Raw genomic sequence first — 15,289 nt, 5'->3', positions numbered from 1 at the left:
CCTTTCAATTTTTCGAGGCTGCCTTCACTTGGTGGGAGGCATATGAGAGGCATAGGCCTGTTGGTGTAGATCCCCTTACTTGGCAGCAGTTCTCTGTTCTCTTTCTAGAGAAGTATGTGCCACAGTCTCGCCAAGAGGAGTTGCGCAGGTAGTTTGAGCAATTGCGTTAGGGAGAGATAACTATGACGCAGTATGAGATGCGGTTCTCCAAGTTAGCCCGTCATGTAGTTTGGTTGGTTCCTACAGATCGAGAGAGGATTATGAGGTTTGTTGATGGTCTCACATACCAGCTTCGGATTCTCATGACTAGGGAGAGGGTAACAGGTGCTACTTTCGAGGAGGTTGTTGACATCGCATGTGAGATTGAGTCGGTTCGCCTCCAGGAGCGAGAGGAGAGGGAGGCCAAGAGGCCTTGGGAATCTGGTAGCTTTAATGGTGCTCCTTCGAGGGGTCAGTTCTAGTATGGTAGAGGACATCCCTTCAAACAGGCTCATTCAGCTCGCCCAGGGTATCGTGGGGCATCATCGGGTCATGGTTCCCTCAGTTCTCATCAGGGCCACTCATCACTCAGTGCCCTCCCAGCCCAGAGTTTGTCCTGTGCTCCATCAGGTCCTTCTACTGGTCACTCCAGTGCCTGGGGTTCCCTTCAGTCCCCATCTCCAGCACCGGGGAGTTGTTATGCGTGTTGAGAGTTTAGGCATATGAGGAGGCAGTGTCCTCGTCTTCATGATGGTCAGTCTCAGCAGAGGGATCAACCCTCGACTTCTTCTCCAGTTGCTTCACTACCTGCCCAGCCAGCTAGGGGTGGAGTCAATCACCCAGGGGTTGCCGTAGAGGGGGAGGTCGGTCGGGTGGTGGTCAGGCCCATTTCTATGCTCTTTCGGGTAGATCAGATGCTACTACCTTAGATGCCGTGATTTCAGATATTGTTTCAGTCTGCCACAGATATGCCTCTGTATTATTTGACCCCTGTTCCACCTTTTCTTATGTGTCATCATACTTTGCCTGTTATCTGGATACGCCCCGGGAGTCTTTTGTTTCACCTGTTCATGTATCTACTCCAGTTGGCGATACTGTTGTCGTAGACCGTGTGTACCAGTCATGCGTGGTGACTATTGGGGGTTTGGAGACCCGAGTGGATCTTTTATTATTGTGTATGGTGGATTTCGATATCATTTTAGGCATGGACTGGTTATCTCCGATTCGTGCTATTCTGGACTGTCATGCCAAGACAGTCACATTGGCTATACCGGGTGTGCCAAAGATCAAGTGGCGAGGTGTGAGTGATCATGTTCCCAGTAGAGTGATCTCATTCTTGAAACCCCAGCGTATGGTTGGGAAGGGATATCTTTCGTATCTTGCCTCAGCAGCGTGTTCCCGGTATTTTTTTTTGGGCTGACCAATGCCCCGGCAGCGTTTATGCATTTGATGAACAGTGTGTTCTGGCCTTATCTTGACTCGTTTGTCATAGTCTTCATTGATGATATTCTGGTGTATTCGTGTAGTCAGGAGGAACACGCAGAGCATTTGAGAGTTGTGTTGCAGAGATTGAGTGAGGAGAAGCTTTATGCAAAATTCTCCAAGTGTGAGTTTTGGCTCAATTCAGTGGCTTTCTTGGGACACGTGGTGTCCAGTGAGGGTATTCAGGTTGATCCGAAGAAGATAGAGGTGGTACAGATTTGGCCCAGACCGTCCTCAGCCACAGAGATTCGCAGCTTTCTTGGTTTGGCAGGTTATTATCGCCGTTTTGTTCAGGGATTCTCATCTATCGCATCGCCCTTGACCAAGTTGACTTAGAAGGGTGCTTCATTTGTATGGTCGGACGAGTGTGAGGAGAGCTTTCAGGAGCTCAAGACAGCTTTGACCACAACTCCAGTGTTAGTTTTACCATCAGTTTCAGGTTCATATACCGTATATTGTGATGCATCGAGAGTTGGTATTGGTTGTGTTTTGATGTAGGAGGGTAGAGTTATTGGTTATGCTTCTCGTCAGTTGAAGCCCCATGAGAAGAACTACACGGTTCATGACTTGGAGTTGGCTACCATAGTGTGTACGTTGAAGATTTGGAGACATTACTTGTATGGTGTCTCTTGTGAGGTGTTTACTGATCATCATAGCCTCCAGCACTTGTTCAAACAGAAGGATCTTAATTTGAGGCAGCAGAGGTGGTTGGAGTTGCTTAAGGATTATGATATCACTATATTGTACCATCCGGTAAAGGCCAATGTGGTGGCCTATGCTTTGAGCCGAAAGACGATGAGTATGGGGAGTTTGGCATATATTCCAGTTGGGGAGAGACCTCTTGTAGTTGAGGTGTAGGCCTTGGCCAATCGGTTCGTGAGATTAGATGTTTCGGAGCCTAGTCGAGTATTAGCTTGTGTGGTTTCTCGATCTTCCTTATACGATTGCATCAGAGAGCACTAGTATGATGGTCCGCATTTGCTTGTCCTTTAGGACAGAGTTCAGCATGATGATGCCAGAGATGTGACCATTGGTGATGATGGCGTGTTGAGGATGCGGGGCCGGATTTGTGTGCCCAATGTGGATAGGCTTCGGGAGTTGATTTTGGAGGGGGCCCATAGTTCGCGGTATTCCATTCATTCGGGTGTCGCGAAGATGTATCAGGATTTGAGGTAGCACTATTGGTGGAGAAGAATGAAGAAAGATATTGTGGGATTTGTAGCTCGGTGTCCCAATTGTCAGCAGGTGAACTATGAGCATCAGAGACCGGGTGGCTTGCTTCAGCAGATGGTTATTCCTGAGTGGAAGTGGGAGAGGATCACTATAGACTCTGTAGTTGAACTTCCACAGACTTTGAAGAAGTTAGATGCTATTTGGGTGATCGTGGATCAGCTGACCAAGTCTGCGCACTTCATTCTGGTGTGTACTACCTATTCTTCAGAGCGGTTGGCAGGGATCTATATCCGAGAGATTGTCCGTTTGCATGGTGTCCAAGTTTCCATCATTTCAGATAGGGGCACTCAGTTTACCTCATAGTTTTGGAGGTCTGTGCAGCGAGAGTTGGGTACAAAGGTTGAGTTGAGCACAGCTTTTCACCCTCAGACGGATAGGCAGTTTGAGCGTACTATTCAGATATTGGAGGACATGTTGCGTGCTTGTGTCATTGATTTCGGAGGGTTATGGGATCAGTTTCTACTGCTTGCAGAGTTTGCTTACAACAACAGCTACCAGTCGAGTATTCGGATGGCTCTATATGAGGCTTTGTATGGGAGGCGGTGTAAATCTCCAGTTGGTTGGTTTGAGCCCGGTGAGGCTAGGCTATTGGGGATAGATTTTGTACAGGATGCTTTGGAGAAAGTGAAGGTGATTCAGGAGAGGCTTCGTACAGCGCAGTCGAGGCAAAAGAGCTATGCTGATAGGAAGGTTCGAGATGTGTCCTACATGGTTGGAGAGAAGGTTCTATTGAAGGTTTCACCCATGAAGGGTGTTATGAGGTTTGGGAAGAAAGGGAAATTGAGTCCTCGATTCATTAGACCTTTTGAGGTGCTTCGGAGGATTAGGGAGGTGGCTTATGAGCTTGCTTTGCCACCCAGCTTGTCGAGTGTGCATCCGGTATTTCATGTTTCCATGCTCCGGAAATACATTGGGGATCCGTCTCATGTTTTGGATTTCAGCACGGTTCAGTTGGATGATGATTTGACTTATGATGTGGAGCCAGTAGCTATTTTGGGTCGTCAGGTTCGAAAGTTGAGGTCAAAGGATATAGCTTCAGTGAAAGTGCAATGGAGAGGTCGGCCCGTGGAGGAGGCTAATTGGGAGACCGAGCGGGAGATGCAGAGCAGAGATCCTCACCTATTTGAGGCTTCAGGTATGTTTCTTGACTCATTCGAGGACGAACGTTTATTTAAGTTGGGGAGGATGTGACGACCCGGCCAGTCGTCTCATGAGTTACCGCTCCGTTTCCCCTATTTCTGCTTCTTTATGCTTTGTTTATCCGTTTTACGTGGTATCGGGTTGGTCGAATCGAATTCAGAAAGGATTTGGTAAGGTTTGAGACACTTAGTCTCTTTAAGGAAGCTTAAGTTGGAAAAGTCAACCGGATGTTGACTTATGTGTTAGAGGGCTCGGAAGTGAATTCTAAGGGTTCGGTTAGCTTCGGGAGGTGATTTGTGACTTAGGAGTGTGATCGGAATGGGTTTTGGAGGTTCGGAGTAGGTTTAGACTTGAATTGGCGAAGTTGAGATTTTGGCGATTTCTAGTTGGTAGGCGAGATTTTGATATATGGGTCAGAATGGAATTCCGAGAGTTGCATTAGTTCCGTTGGGTCATTTGGGATGTGTGTGCAAATTTTCAGGTCATTCAGACGTGGTTTGGTTGGGTTTTGATCAAAAGCGGAAATTGGAAGATTTTAGAAAGTTTGACTTGAATCCGATGTGTTTTGGGTGAATTGATGTTGTTTGAAGTGATTTGATGATCGGAAAAAGTTTGGATCAGGTATTAGGATATGTTTGTGCTTTTGGTTGAGGTCTCGAGGCCCTCGGGGTGATTTCGGATGGTTAACAGAGAAGTTGGATTTTTGTTGCAGCTGCTGAATTTGCTGCTTCTGATATTTTCGCACATGTGGATTGGGGACCGCAGGTGCGGCGCCACACGTGCGGGAGAGGAACCACAGAAGCGGATTTTGAGGATTTTCCAGGAACCACAGATGCGGTGTGGGACTGCACCTACGGAGTCGCAGGTGCAGAAGGCTGAGCGCAGAAGTGGCAGTGGGCTTTTAAGTGAAGGACCGCAGAAGCGGTGGTTTTGGCCGCATATGCAGTACCGCAGAGGCAGATAAAGGATCACAACTGCGAAAATCCCTGGCCAGAAGGTATATATTGTCTTCTTCGCGAAATTTTGCCAAGTTCATTATTTTTGAAGACGGGAAAGAGGCTAAGGCATAGGATTTCAAGAGGAATCAAAGGATATCAGTTGGGTAAGTTCCCTAAGCTTAATTACTTGGGTTTAAGATCATTTTTCCATTGTTTAATCATGGTTTTAGTGGAGATTAAGGAAGAAAAATTGGGGATTAGGGCTTGAGATTAAGAGACCTTTAAATGGGGATTTGAGGGGTCATTTGGACTCCGATTTCAGTGTTCTTGATATGTTCGTGGGAGAATAAGGATTCCGTTGATGTAAAAATTATCGAATTCCTAGACGTGGGACCGGGGGTCGGGTTTTGGTAATTTCAGGGTTCTTGGTATTATTTGATTGTTTTCACTTGGGCTTCGTTCCCTTGGAATATTTTGACGTCCTCGTTCTGATTTTGGTTAGATTCGACGCGAGTGGAGGCCGATTCTAGGGGCAAAGACGTCGCAGAGTAGTATTTTCACCGATTTAAGGTAAGTAACCATTGTAAATCTGGAAATGAAGGTACAAACCCCGGTATTTGACTTGTTTTGATAAATGCGGTGACGCACATGCTAGGTGACGAGCGTGTGGGCGTGCACCGGTAGGGATTGAGCCTTGGTCCGTCCCGTAGCAACTATTAAGCCGCGTATTTGATTTGAAAATATTATATTATTCCGTATTTTGGATATTTATACTGTATTATGAGTTGTATGCCATGTTTGGGGCCTTGTGCCGACCTGTAGAAACCCTTAGGGGTGTTTTGACTATTTTTCCGCGCTTTACTTGCTAAAAACATATCCTCAGTCATGTTTTACCTGTTTAAATGTTTAAAACTGGTTTTATCTTTCCACTTCTAATTGTGAGGACTATTTGGGCTGAGTTCCCTAATTTCTATTGTCGTGCCCGAGAGGCTGTGAGGTTAATGACTAAGAGAGGTTGAGAACCTAATAGTGAGGATATGATATGTATACATTATGGATCGGGCTGCACGCCGCAGCGATACTTATATGGATCGGGCTGCATGCCGTAGCGATATATATATTGGATTAGGCTGCGCACCACAACGATATGACGTTTGGGCTGTAGGAGCCCCTCTGGAGTTTGCACACCCCCAGTGAGCGTAGCCGATTGTAAATTATGGATCGGGCTGCACGCCGCAGCGGTTACTATGATTTTTATTATTATGAGACACTAATGAGCCGAGTGCTGAGAATGAGTACTAAGTGACGAGGGTTGAGTCACGAGTGACTGAGAGGCAGCCCGAGGAGCCTTATTCTAAGTAATTCCTTGCCCGAGAGGCCCGTTTATGACGATTTTACTAATTTCACTCTTCTTTTAAACAAGCCTCTATTGGAAATATTGCTAAGTATATGATTTCAAGTGTTTTAAACTGAAAATGTTGATTTATGACAAAATTGGTTTTTAAACTGTAACATTGATCCGATATTCTGTTGAGTATTCAATTATATGTTTTATTCGAATTGCTCGTCACTGCTTTCAGTCCTTATTTACTTTAGTTACTTATAGAGTTGGCGTACTCACGTTACTCCCTGCACCTTCTATGCAGATCCCGGTGCCCGAGTGGCAGAGTGAGGGTCCTCGGCTGATTCAAAGGTTGCCAGAGATTTCAAGGTAGCTCATGGCGTCTGCAGCCTTGTTATCTCCTTCTTATCTTGTTCTTTTTCCACATTTTGTTAGACATTCGTTGTATCAGACAGTCAGTTAGGTAGTAGAGGCTCAAGACTCGTGACACCAGATATTTGGGGTTGTGTTGTCTTATGTTTTTTTATTGGATTACGCATTATCTTAGCTATTTTAAACACTTCTTATGAAAACCGATATTTAATCCTATGTTGGAAAAATGGTTTTATGAAAGAAATTCGATGTGATTGATGGTTTGGATTGGCTTGCCTAGTAATGTGATAGGCTCCATCACGACCGGGTATTTGGGGTCGTGACATGGCATCTAACCTAACCCGCTAGGTAAGCCAAACAATAATTACACAATTCCAATGAAGATAAATAAGAACTCACTAAGTGAAATAACTGAACTTTTTTACATTAGCCCAATGATTGGTAGTACAAATCACGAGCTACTAAAACTAGATTTATAAAGCTGGTATGAAATAATACATATGTTTGGAATATACACAAATAGGATTTAAAACGAAAAACTACCAAGGAGAGGTGAAAGCTATGCCGGCAGGCAGGTACATCTTCAATGCCAGCTCCCACCATATACAGCAGCATCAGTTCCAAGATCTGCACGCAAGGTGCAGAACTGTAGTATGAGTATAACTGACCCCATGTACTCAATAAGTAACAAACCTAACCTCGGGTTGAAAGTAGTGACGAGCTCGGAAGATGATCAGAGTTCAACACCAATAGACAATAACAATTCATAACAATACAGCGAAGACATTAAAGTATATAATTTAAGAGATATTATGCTCAGCTCGTTCACAGTTACGGAAAAGTAGATATGTTTTTCAAGTACAACAGTCCAAGTCCAAATCTTACCCCTAAAATTCAATATATATGAGTTTATCAAAAGAACTGTGTTTTTCAAATAGCAGAAAAGACTTTTCATTTACCAACTAGCATGAGGAAAGTACATCTCTATGCCTACATGTCAATATACATATCATGTCATCAAATGCCATATATCGCTTGGCATAAGAAAAATACATCTCCATGCCTACATGTCAAATATACAAATCAAGTCATCAGATGTCATATTACCGTCTAGCATGAGGAAACAACATATTTATGCCTACATGTCAAAAATACACATCAACTCAATATCATTACAGTGAAACCATCAAGAACAACCACACTTAGCACGCTCGCGGTTCCTGGCACAAAGCCCTCACTATCACACATAACACTTAGCACTATACGGGTACCTGGCATAAATGCCCGTCACCAAAGCACGTATATATAACATTGTGCATGCGCCCACTACTGCCATACCAGACTCTGGAGAGGCGGATCCTACCCAAGTGCTAATCATCATCACGTAGCCCAATCGTTGGACCTAGGGCACGCGTAGCCTCAAAATCAGTAACATTTTGCCAAATGTGGGCCTTGGCTTATGCTCTACCTCAATATCAATATAATCGTGGCGCCTTGCAACCCGATCCAACATAGCTCTATGACTCACATCAGTCATCAATCCGCTCAAGTCTCCATATGCCAACATCTCATAGAAAACATAATCTAATTATATAACACGGAATACCACAATATGCCCCAAATACAGCTCAAACTCGTGTCACGTACAAGGACACCAATAAAATGTGAGACGGCATATCAAAATTGCACCTAGACATAGAGATAACATGCCGATGTGACTATTATGACTTAACAATATGACTATGGCTAAGATAAATAGATCAAAATGGCAAAGATAACCCTATCATAACTCAAACAATTAAGCAGATAACTTAGACATGATTTCTAGCATGAAAAATAACCCACGTAGTCGTACGAATGGAGAAAACATGATATCAATAAAGCATGATAGCAAAACAAGGCATATAATAGTTTAAAGACTACCTGGATCACGAATACCTCGGCGCGCGCACACACATCCTTCACCTAGCACGTGCGCCACCCATAACACATCTCAAATATCTTAGGTATCAGGGATAAATACCCTCAATTCCAATTTTAGAAATGTTACTTACCTCGAACAAGCCAAATCAAATATCGAGCAAGCCAAACAATAGTGCGAATCAACCTCCGAACTGCTCGAAACTAGGGAAAAGCAACTCAAAAACATCAAATAATGCCATAGGAAACAAACCAAGCCATAAAGGTCGGATCTTTAATCCAAACTATAAGTCAACCAAAAGGTCAGCCCGATAGCACCCCAAAACCCGACAAAACTTACAAATTCTGAGAACCCATTCAAATAAAAGTCCAATCATACCAATTTCACTCAAATATGACTCTGAGTCGTTGTTCAAAGTCCAATTATTCATTTTAGGAAAGTTTTGGCAAAAACTCCCAATTTCTCTTTTAGAATCATCAATCAAATGCCAAAATCGAAGATAAAATCACGTAATATAATCAATACCGAGTCAAAAATACTTACCCAAAATCCATGTGGTGAAAATCCCCTCCAAAATCGCCCAAATCCGAGCTCTATAACACAAAATGTGATAAAATGAGCTCAAAGTACGAAATAGAGTACTTATATGCACTACCCAGTGGGACCCTATGCGATCGTGGTTCCATCCTCGCAATCGCGATGCACAAAATCAAACTGCCACAATTTACACTATGCATTCACGAAACTTCCGTTGCGAATGCGATTATCAAACCTGCCAGACCTTCGCGAACATAGACAAACCTACGCGAACGTGAAAAAGAACCTATCATAACTGCCCAGCCTAGCTTAATGTTACGTGGACGCGTAGTCCCAGAGGCGAACACGAAGAAGACCAGATCCTAACACTACATGTCGTGGCTTCGTCTTCGCAATCACGAAGAAGAAATGAAGCATCAAAAACCAATGGAAACCATCAATAACTAACATGGCCCAAAAAGGTCTGAAACCCGTTCGAAACTCACCCGAACCTATCGAGACCCTGTACGGACATGACAACAAGTCCCAAAACACAATACGAACCTACTCAAGGCCTCAATTACACATAATAACATCAAAACCTCGAATCGCACCTCAATTCAAAATTAATGAAATTTTGAACTTTCAACTTCCAAAACTCGAGCCGAACCATATCAAATCAACTCGGAATGACCTCAAATTTTGCACACAATTTCCAAATGACATAAAAACCCTATTACAACCACCAAAACAATAATCCAAACTAGATATCATCAAAGTCAACTCCCAATCAAACTTATGAACATTCCAAACCTTCAAATTGCCAACTTTCACCAAATAGTACCAAAACCTTCTAGAAATATCCAAATGCAAATTCGGGCATACGCCTAAGTCCAAAATCACCATACGGTCCTAATGGGACAATAAAAACTCCGATCCGAGATCAAATGCACAAAAGTCAAACTTGATCAACTCTTTCAACTTAAAGCTTCCTATTTAAGAATCATTCTCCCAAATCAATTCTGAACAACTCGAAGACCAAAACCGACCATACATATAAGCCATAATACATCATATGAATCTACTCAAGACCTCAAACAACCAAACGGAATGCCAATGCTCAAAATGATTGGTCGAGTAGTTAGATTCTCCCCCACTTAAACATGTGTTCGTCCTCGAACGTGCCAAAAGTCGTAACACAACCATCAAATCACTAATCAACTCACCATTAACATGCCCATGGGTTATCCCATGTCACCCCAAACTATGTAAGTTTGAAAACACAACCCAACCAAAGATTCTCTCCTCAACTTATGTCCATGAACCTCATAATCAATTCTCCAACATCCGGAATCCATCATAAGACTTGAATCTCGCTTCTATATACTGTATAAGTCTGAACAAGTTGTATCAATCCATATCCACATTCCAAAACATAATCGCGTGATATACCACATAACTCAAATACTCATAGCAATAGCTTTCGATTGCAATAGCTAATCAATGACAAATTCGGTACTGGTAACAAACCTCATATGAACTGAAACCTTATTCTGAACCTTCGTACACTGCAAATGAAGAAAGAAATATATAGATACTCATAACCACTCATCAGATCAACAAGTCATAGAGCTTTCTCGCGCGATAAGAACCATTGCAAAACTCTAAGCTGACTAATGACGTTATTCACCTAGACATACCTTAACAAATCCGATAGCACTCATTCCAGGTCCAAAATCCCATCTCATCCAGTACAAACGACTCAACTGACATGCCACACCAATACTACCTAGACCACATACCATGCAAACCAAACAAGCAACAACTCGAATGCTCCCAATAATGGAAAGAAAATCAATGAGAGAACCCTTTTGCGAGCTCAACCGCTACCACCACAAGGCGAAAAGTTATGAAACCATCTCATAGAGAGGGAAAAATCACATGGAGTAGCACAAGGATCATATCCCAACATAACTTCGCTGCGATGCGTGATCCAATCCAAACATCGGTCTACATGGAATACTCTGCCATAATGCCCACAATCAATAACCATGAACATATCAACAACAAACATGGGAAGTGTGTGACCATAACTATGGAGAAATGGATAGCACAATATACCACAAACAGAAAGACCATAACCAAGGCACAATCAACCATTCAACACCCCAAGAGCTATCTCGCTTGAATTCCATCACTAGGCCAAAACAGAACCGCGTCATGCGTGTAAGTAATCAACAATCTCACAATACATCGTCAGATAGAAGAGTAACACATGGAACATATCATACACGAATAAGATCAACTCTAACCGAATGACACACCCCTCAACAGTAGTTGTGCTGAGTAACCAAATTTCGGCCTGATGTAGAAGACACATTCTCATTAGGCCTGGCCTCCAAATCAATATGATCCTCCCAATATAGGTAGATAACCTTTGAAGAGTCCGTAGTAACCTATCCATAACATATACAATCAGCCATCAACCTCTTAACATACCTTCACTGTCCGCAACCAAGGAACAATCCGTCTATGAGAACCCCCTAGTCTTCAAATCTCTAGAATACAAGAATCATCATATCCGATCCAAATTCCAACACTCGAATGACTAACACATCCCTCATACACGATCACCAAATAAGAAATACCTCTATAATTCTTCCATGCTGCATAGAAAAATCTGAACATTAATAGTCGATCAACCAGGCGAGTACCGTAATAGCAATGATGCATCCACAAGTCAAAACATAGTGCCCCTTCTGAAATGTGCACCCTTCTCGGGTGATACCAGATAGTGCTAGCTTTCTTCTAAATATCTGAAACTGTCCATGTTGTCCAGAACCCATGACCTTCCCTTCAAGACCGAACCGCAACCTTGTACATGCAAACCTCAATCTTATATGACACACCTCATCTATCATGCCATCATATGAAAATACGAGAATCCTATTATCAGCTTTGAATCATAGGTAGGATAGACACCCCCTCAACTAGAAACCTTCCACTTGATCCTGCATCTAAGAGAAAATCACAACATCCAACATAATCATCATTCCTGTCAAAAACATCCCCCCCAAACAGTGGTCGAAATCATCAAGTACTCTTCGAAACCCATTTGCACATAACCAAGCCATCAGAACTGAACCTCTCTAACTCAACCAAGTCACACAGATCGTCAATCCCAAGAGCATTGTCACAACACACCTACTAAACCTCGCTATACCAAAAGAACCAAAATAACCGATCATTTCTATTACCATGTTGATCCACACCACTACCACACTGACCTATTTCTTCGAGTTCCTTTAGAATTGCCTTCAAGTTAACACTTTTCTTTGCTAGTACACTACGACCCTTAACCCAACGCTCACCACAAGGGATCCTAGCATAAAACCACATCGCCCTAAAGCCCATAATCCACTATATTCCCTCTTAAGCACCCAAAAGTACCATAATCGAGATAACCACTCTAAAGAGACCTTCTCTGGATCTGAAGTTATTTCTTTTAACCTCTCAAATGATGAAATGTTGAATCAATAATGATATAGAAATACTCCAAGTCTCAACACAATCCAATGCAAATCTCAGATCTTAGCCATATACAGATTTGAAAAACCCTCAAATACCACATATGAATCTTGAACTTATTGGAACCTTCTATAAATTCATCCACTATGCTCTATTCTCAAATGCATTGCCAATACAAGTCGAACGACCATTGATCCATTAGAAAATGATTGGGTATGTTATTTGTGTTGGATGTAATGTGTTAAGGAAAAGGAGTCACTCGGTTGGAACCTTCTATAAATTCATCCAATATGCTCTCATCCACTGGATGCATAATGTATTACACACCAATACCTAAAGAAGAAACCCCATCTTAACGCAACCGAGTGACTCCTTTTCCTTAACACATTACATCCAACACGAATAACATACCCAATCATTCCAGGATTTCCATACAATTATAAAGTGTAATACATCATGCATCCAGAGATTTCCTTGCTCAAGTCATCCTCAAAACCAGCCTCTGCAAGTCATAATTGTCCTCAAATATGCCTCAGACGGAAACTAATACAACATACAACCATGCAAGTTGATCATTGGTAGCAGGCTCCCGCACTTGGCTTGAAGCCATAGAACATAAAATTCGATAACACACAATACCCTTACTCCATATCCTCCATGATCTCGTACTGTAATTCAACTGAATCTTACACAAACTCATGTAGCACAAATCATAAAATAGCTCAAATCACCCGCTAAGCGCATATCCATCCTCGTGACGGTCGTGCAAACTACTTTAAGTGATCCAAACTCAAATTGCAACACATACACACCCCGCTGGTAGAAAGGAAACTCTTCACAGAAACATAATAGGGGTTACTCAATCTTAGAACATCCCGAAGGAGATAACCCACCTACTTAGCCTCCAGTGGAATCCCTCTATGACCCCATCATGGTCGTGACCACTATGCAATCGCTAAATCCTCTCGAGTTTGAACTCGTCAACAAGACATAAGAATCTACTTCATTCCACAAATGAACAACATAAAGGATCCCTCAAAAACACTTAAACTCAAGATTGTACGACACATAAACACATAAATCAATCATCCATCATTCTTTCACAGCCCAAGAAAAATTCTTTTCATCACATCGAACTATCTAAGCACATTCCTCAGTCACGTGATACTCCTCATATAGCTATCCAACCCGCTCACTTAGCCATCAATCCCACTCCTAGGGATGTTACTGGACATATAAGTCCAAAAGCACATACTTGCATAACTGAAACCACCGAGCCCATGCTGCGGTTTGAACCTGGCCTCAAGTCCTCCATTTTGTCCTATCTCTGCAACACAGAGAATACATATCGCACCTCATCCGTGACAAGCCGTCTATGCACAACTCATATTAGACACTCAACATAACATAAGAGTGAGTGGAAGGACTTTAAAGAGATACACTTCAAGCTGAATCAATGTTGCAAGATAAGGGAAAGAAAGATGGGAAATTTTCCTAAATGCCCTGTAGCCTCTCGAAGATAGGTATGGACGTTATCATACCGATCCGCAAGACTCTACTAGACACTTTCTCATGACTCATTATGAACCTAGAGCTCTGATACTAGCTTGTGACAATCCAAAATCCACTAGCTGTGATGGCACCTAACCAAACCCGCTAGGTAAGCCAAACAACAATTACACAATTCCAAGGAAGGAAAATAAGAACTTATTAAGTGAAATAACTAAACTTCTATGCATTAGCCCAAGAATTAGTAGTACAAGTCACGAGCCACCAATACTAGATTTATAAAGCTGTTATGAAATAATATAACATCTATTTGGAATATATATAAACAGAATTTCAAATCCAAAACTACCAAGGACAAGTGGTAGCTATATTCAAAAGGCATGTACATCTTCAATGTTAGCTCCCGCCATACGCAACAGCATCAACTCTAAGATCTACATGCAAGGTGCATAAGTGTAGTATGAGTACAACCGACTCCATGTACTCAACAAGTAACAAATCCAACCTTAGATTGAAAGCAGCGACGAGCTTGGAAGATGGTTAGAGTCCAAAACCAATAGCCAATAACAATTCATAGCAATATAATGAAGACAGTAAAAATATATAACTTAAGAGATGCTCGTTCATAGTTACGAGAAAGTAGACACATTTTTCAAGTATAACAGTTCAAGTCCAAATCTTACCACTAAAAATCAATAACATGAGTTTATCAAAAGAACCATATTTTTCCAATATCATATAAGCCTTTTTATTTACCAACTAGCACGAGGAAAGTACATCTCTATGCCTATATGTCATGTACATGTCAAGTCATCAAATGTCATATACCGTCTAGCATAAGAAAAATACATCTCCATGCCTACATGTCAAATATACAAGTCAAGTCATCAAATGTCATATTACTGTCTAGCATGAGGAAAATATATCTCTATACTAACATGTCAAATATACATGTCAGCTCAATATCATCACAGTGAAGCCATCAAGAACAACCACACTTAGCACGCTCACGGTGCCTGGCACAAGGCCCTCACCATCATATATAGTAACTTAGCACTTTACGGGTGCCTAGCATAAATTCCCGTCACCAAAGCACGTATATATAGCACTATGCGTATGCCCATTGCTGGTATGTCAGACTCCGAAGGGGCGGATCCTGCCCAAGCGCTAATCATAATCACATAACTCAATCGTGGGTCTTGTTGCACTCGTAGCCTCAAAATTAGTAACACTTAGCCCAATGTGCAACCCGATCCAGCATGACTCACAACGTGGCTCTACGACCCACATCAATCATCAATCTGCTCAAGTCTCCATATGCCAACATCT

The sequence above is a fragment of the Nicotiana sylvestris genome, chromosome 2, assembly GCF_000393655.2.
Source record: "Nicotiana sylvestris chromosome 2, ASM39365v2, whole genome shotgun sequence".
NCBI classification, from domain to species: Eukaryota; Viridiplantae; Streptophyta; class Magnoliopsida; order Solanales; family Solanaceae; genus Nicotiana; species Nicotiana sylvestris.
This window is presented reverse-complemented; position numbering follows the sequence as displayed.